We start from the raw sequence: 5,763 nt of genomic DNA on the forward strand, positions 1-5,763 counted from the left end.
AGATACTTGATAACATTGTAGTTATCTCCCTCAATAACAATTCCTTTAGCTTCCATTCTCCAATCTTGTAGTATCTTTTCCAAGGATCTGAAAGCCAAAAGCTCTAGAAGACCACTATCCCAATGGACACATTAGAATCCAAAGGCAAGCAGAAACCTTCGCTTGGAATATCTGAAAATTCCAGCAAGACCAGCTTCATTAGACTTAAATAAAGCATCAGCAAAATTGAATTTGATCCATATGGGTGGAGGGTTGCCAAGATTGAAATATCGAGCGATAGTTAACACCCCAGTGATCCGAATAGATATTAATTTTTTTGTTGAAATTAACGTAATGCTAATTGCATTTGATGCAATATACCCCAATCCAAACTCTTTTCCACCATGCTGAACACTTTTTGCTTTTCCACTGGAAGAACACCAACAAACAATATAGATTTGCAATGAAAGGATTAGTACTATAGAGCAGGTCTAAATTTCTTATACAATCTAGAAAAGAAGAGAATATTGGAAGATGAAATCCCCACTTATTAATCAAATCAATAACAGGAATAAGCTTCTCATAGAGAACCATTATATGCTCTACATTTTCGACAGCCAAACAACCTCTCGGGCAAAGGTTGCAATTCAACAACATTCTATACATTCTGTACTCTGTCAGTCATCTATAAGACCTAATTCTATACTTTGTCAATCGTCTATACGACCTAAATCATACTGTGTGAACAATTCAAAAATGAATGTGTTCGTTTGATACGATTTGGTAGGAATATAATTTTGTACTATGTTAGTCATTTGTATGACTTGATATCATACAATACGAATAATAAAAAAAAAAAAAAACTCAAGACATGATTTTATTAACTACATTCTAGAGGAAAAATATGCAAAATCATACAATATGAATAGATATTGTACAATACAGTCATACTTTAAAAAAATTTTACCACTCTCCCCTCATGTGTATATGATTACCCAACTACAATTACACATCCTCAGACTGGAGAAATAAAAATAGAAATATACAAAATCTATTACATGAAATCATATTCTACCCTGTCTTGAAGTCTTCAACAATCTAGAGTACTATATGATTTGCCTAAAATGTTAGAGCACACAAAAATAAATATAAATATCCAATATATGCTAGGAGAAAAAAATAAAATCATCAGGACAATAATATTTTGCTATCATCAAAAATCACAATTTCAATCTTGATTCTTGAGTTGCAACAAACTATTGTTGGCAGGCGATGGTGGTCAGACGGGCCGCAGTCAGAGGGAAATAAAGGTTATAGTTAGCAAGTAACGGTGGTGTCAATTCATCCCTTAATTCAAGATCAGGGAGAGCATAATATGCCGAAGAGATTTATGAACTTCAAAAGATTTGTCACCTTGATATAGATTGAAAAACAGAGAATGTTTCATCAATATTTGACGATGGCAGGAGATTTAGTTTTAATCAACCATTAGATAGTTGTCTATAAATATTTGGTTGTTGGGAAAAGATCCAACAATAGCCAATAAATAATCGGAAGTTTGATGAGGGTCGGGGTTGGAGTCGGTGACAGTCAGTAGTCGGAAGAGATTCGGTGTGGTGCAAGCTTGAGAAAGCAAGAGAGATCCTTTGCTTTTCTTCTTTTCCTCCCCTCCCCATTTGTGAAAAATGAGGGGTCTTATATATATATATATATATAATATTAATATATTATATATAATATTTTTTTTTGAGTGATATGGCTAAAAACAAGCGAGAAGACCAAGGACACATTGGGATTGTTTTAAATGGAAGAACGATATCAAACTCCCTTGATCATGGACGTTTATTGATCACAATGATGTCAAAATTCAATGATCTTTGGCTCATGGATTCATCTCATCGAGTTGCTCAATTTGTACTATAAGCATGTCACATTCGGATATCATTTACTCGTTCAATTAATTTCTAAAGCTTCAAAAGGCTTCGGGCCCTCAATATAGACCCAGTGGGGTTCAGATTGGACCAATTTTGGTGACATTGGGTTCGTCACTTTCCAACGTTCAATTGTCTATAAGTTTGCTAAAATCAGAGTTTAGTTGTTCTTTGATTTAATTTTTTAAGTTTTCGTTCATATTTTCATCGAGATTCATGCTCAGATCATGATAATTTTTTATGCAGCAAGTGGTAATATTTATAACTACTAATAATAGTTCAAAAATTAAATTAAAAAAAAAATAAATTTCAAAAAAAAAAGCAATTGAAACAAAAGAAAAAGAAAAGAAAAATTGAATGTATATACCTTAATATAAATGTAATTAGAAAAATAACTTCGTTCTTTTATCACATATAAACATTTTGTTTATTCAAATAATCATAAACCTAAGTAATTCCACCGCTCCTCTTGGTGTGCCTTTACTCTATAAAAATTATATTAACTTTGGTATTGGGCACACAAAAGTGGGATTTATGACCCTACGCTTGAGTTCATCCGCAAACTTCTCTTCTCGTCACATACAGGGGCTGTTTGGTATGCAGAATTAGGAGGGTAAAGGAAAGTAATTTTATGCATTTTCTAAATTAGGTCGTTTGGTTGATTTTGAACGGAACATAAGAAACTCCTCCGAAGCATCAACGGTTGTGATTACATACAGCCTTTCGTGAGACATCGAACCCGCTCAAATTGAGGACTTTTATTACATCCGCGTGCAAGGACGTAGAGGAACGTCCGGTCGGAGTCAAATTTTCGCCAAAAAACTCGTATTTTTCGGTACAACTAGGTATTATTTGATAATAACGATGAATACCCTTTTGAAGACCAATACCGAGTTATACGAGCTATATCGAGAAATACGAGTTGTACGAGTTTTTTCTAGGAAAAACTCGGTACAACTTTTGTATAACTCGGTATTGCTCAAGATAGTTCGAAATAACTCGGTATTGGGTCTTCACATGATGTTATTCCTCGTTATTATTTGATATGCTCGGTGTTTACTCGGTACAACTCGGTATTTGGCGGGAATTTGCCTGCGACCGGACGTTCTCTACGTCCGGGCGGAGGACGTAATAATTGTTTTCCAAATTGAGGGGGTTATAATTCTCTCGCGCAAAAAAAAAAAAAAAGAGAACCAGCCTGGGTGATGATTTCACATAATTTGAACTTATAAGTGCTCCTATCTTCTCCGTTCTTCCCACGCGCGAGCGGAATCGAATCTTTCTCCCTCTCTCGAAGCCGAAGTCCTCTCTCCTAGTTCCCTCTATTCTCCGCCTCCTTTGTTGCTGATTGACTTCGCTCCTTTGATGGCTTGCCTTTCCGATTGGAACGGAAGATACAACACTTTGATCGGAGGCCAGATGAGAGTTCGCTCACTGGGAAACCCGTCGACGTCATTCCCTTCCTGAATATATACGAAAGTTAGAACATTTTTGTCACAAGCAACTTGGGAGCACACACGCTGTTAAGGTAACTTTCTACCTTCCCGACCTTCTTTTGCCAAATCCTGTAAAATCGCCCAACTATAGGACTTTGTAAACCCGGGATTTACTGGCCTTGAAGGGTTCTTCCACTGTATGAACAATTTTAAGAAGTCAAGTTTGGTTAGAAGAGTTTTAGAGTTAGCCACATCTCAATTTAAACACAGAACGGCTGGAAAAGCAAAATACCTGATGACTAAATGCATAAGCCAGTGCTCTTTCTCTTCTCACGAGAGCCTCTTGCTTGCTTAAAATACTTGCTTCAATTTGTTAAAAGCCCTTTCTTTTATTTTTTAGGAAAGTGAACATTTTCAACTTATTATAAAACTAGCATTTCAAACTTATCTATCACGTTTAAGTGCGCAAATATCATAGAAAAACTCTAAGTCCTTTTCAAGGAATAAAATGGCAATTGTACCATACCGATGGGGTATTCGACTAAACTTAACCAAACATAATACTGATTATTTGATCTTATAGGGTAAAATCATCCAATTAATTCTATGGCTCTAGTTAGAATTTTATATTTTAACTTTTAATTAATCTACCACAGCCTCTAATACTTCATTTATTTGAATAAGTCTAGCAAAAGCTATTATAAATTAGATACATTAAAATATTTGTATATTCATTTAAAAAAAAATTATGTTAAGGGATGTAAACCTATCATTTTATTCATCCTTTTATCTTTTATCTTCAATATGTCATTACTTTCTGCTTCATTGTTCTTTGGAGCTATGTTTGCAATCTAAATTCTGTAATATTCTCTCTAATTTTCTCTGTATGTTAATATTGAACTTTTTTTGAATTATATTGTGTGCCACGGGTCTTATTCTTGTTTCCTTTGTTGAATCTCTGCATTAGTTAGACACTACTGCTTACTTCTATGTTATTAACTTGATTATATATCTTTCTTGCCACTCTTTTGTCTAAACATCTGTTCTGCTGCTTTCAAATTGAGATGTTCAAGTTGAATGCAGTGGTTGGCATTACTCAATTTGATGATGAAAACTGGGCAATTCTTGGCCTCCTTTATTGGTGTCTTTCGATCAATTGATTTGCATAATTTTTACTTTAATAATAAGCAAAAAGCATACACCACAGAACATCCTCTTACATATCTCTAGTAAAAACATCCATATAATGAGTTGCTCTGCTAGGGTTTCTTCCCTAGATGACTGATTTCCGCCATCTTTTTTCCTTCTCTAGTGGCTCTGTCGAAGGTTTTCTCCCTCGACTTCCTTCACCCCTTCCCCCCTCTAATGGATCCTTCCACTTTATCTTTTGATTTCCCCCCTCTCACCTCCTTGGGTGACGGGGTTCGCACCTCCCCTAGCACAAATGGCCAAACATTTTTGCCTCCACAAATTCCTCACACAATAAAATACCGATCTCCTTCTACCCCTCTAAACATTAAACCATTGGTTTTTAAGGAGAAAGATTGTGCTAGTGCTCAAGACTGGAGCTTGTGCCTAGTAGGATACTCCTTAGGTAGGAGGTCTTTTTATAAAGCTTTACTTGGCACTATTCAAAAAACCTTGCCGCTTAAAGGTTCATTCAACATTTTATTTTCAAGCGATGGTTTCTTCCTACTTCATTTTTTGTCCATAAAAGATTATGACTTGGTATGGTTTAGAGGAGTCTGGTTTCTCCTTGGTAAACCTTTCATCCTCAAAAAATGGCACCACCATTTTGGCCCCAGAGGGAAAATTTTTTCTCTGTTCCTATCTAGATCAAGATCCACGATCTACCTTTGGCTTGCTAGAATTCTAAAGGGATTTCCAGAATTTCAAGTAAAGTGGGCATTCCCCTCACGGTGGACTCTTTGAAAGCTCAAAGGACCTGCCTCACCTTTGCCAGAATATGTGTTAAGTTTGGCTACAATGCCAAGTTCCCAGATGAAATTCCCATTTCTTTGGATGGGGATGAGTTCAGCTTGAAAGTCCAATACGAATGGAGACGTACTCCAAGTGAATTTTGTAATTCCCTAGTTCATTACTCCTTGCTCTACCTTTCAAAGCCGCCCCCCACTTTAGATCATACTAGTAATGCAATAAATATTATTAGAGGTAGGAGTACTAGTAGAAAACTGAGAAGTCATGCGACACCTAACAAAAAATCCTCTAATCTGGCCAGCCCATTTCCATTGCTCTTGCCCCAGCCACTAACAACTCACGCTCCACCTCCATTGTTATTGTATCGGGCCATACCTCTCCTTCCCTTCCCCCATCTAACAGTAATGCAGAGCCATGGTTTAAAATTGCGCAATAAGAGGCACGCCTTGAGGCGCGCCTCTGCGCAATTCCTGAAAAAA

The 5,763-nt window shown here is 36.3% G+C and overlaps 1 long non-coding RNA gene across 1 annotated transcript; it reads right to left on the minus strand.

Annotated features, from left to right (window-relative positions):
- Positions 1-2,931: 2,931 nt before the first annotated feature.
- Positions 2,932-5,757, minus strand: LOC110104583. Its single transcript, XR_002304058.2, has 3 exons — positions 3,639-5,757; positions 3,451-3,541; positions 2,932-3,373 (listed from the first exon to the last, which is right to left on the minus strand). It is a non-coding gene; the product is annotated as an uncharacterized LOC110104583 (long non-coding RNA).
- Between the last annotated feature and the right edge of the window lie 6 nt (positions 5,758-5,763).

Source organism: Dendrobium catenatum, unplaced genomic scaffold (genome assembly GCF_001605985.2).
Source record: "Dendrobium catenatum unplaced genomic scaffold, ASM160598v2 fragScaff_scaffold_1024, whole genome shotgun sequence".
Classification (NCBI taxonomy): Eukaryota; Viridiplantae; Streptophyta; class Magnoliopsida; order Asparagales; family Orchidaceae; genus Dendrobium; species Dendrobium catenatum.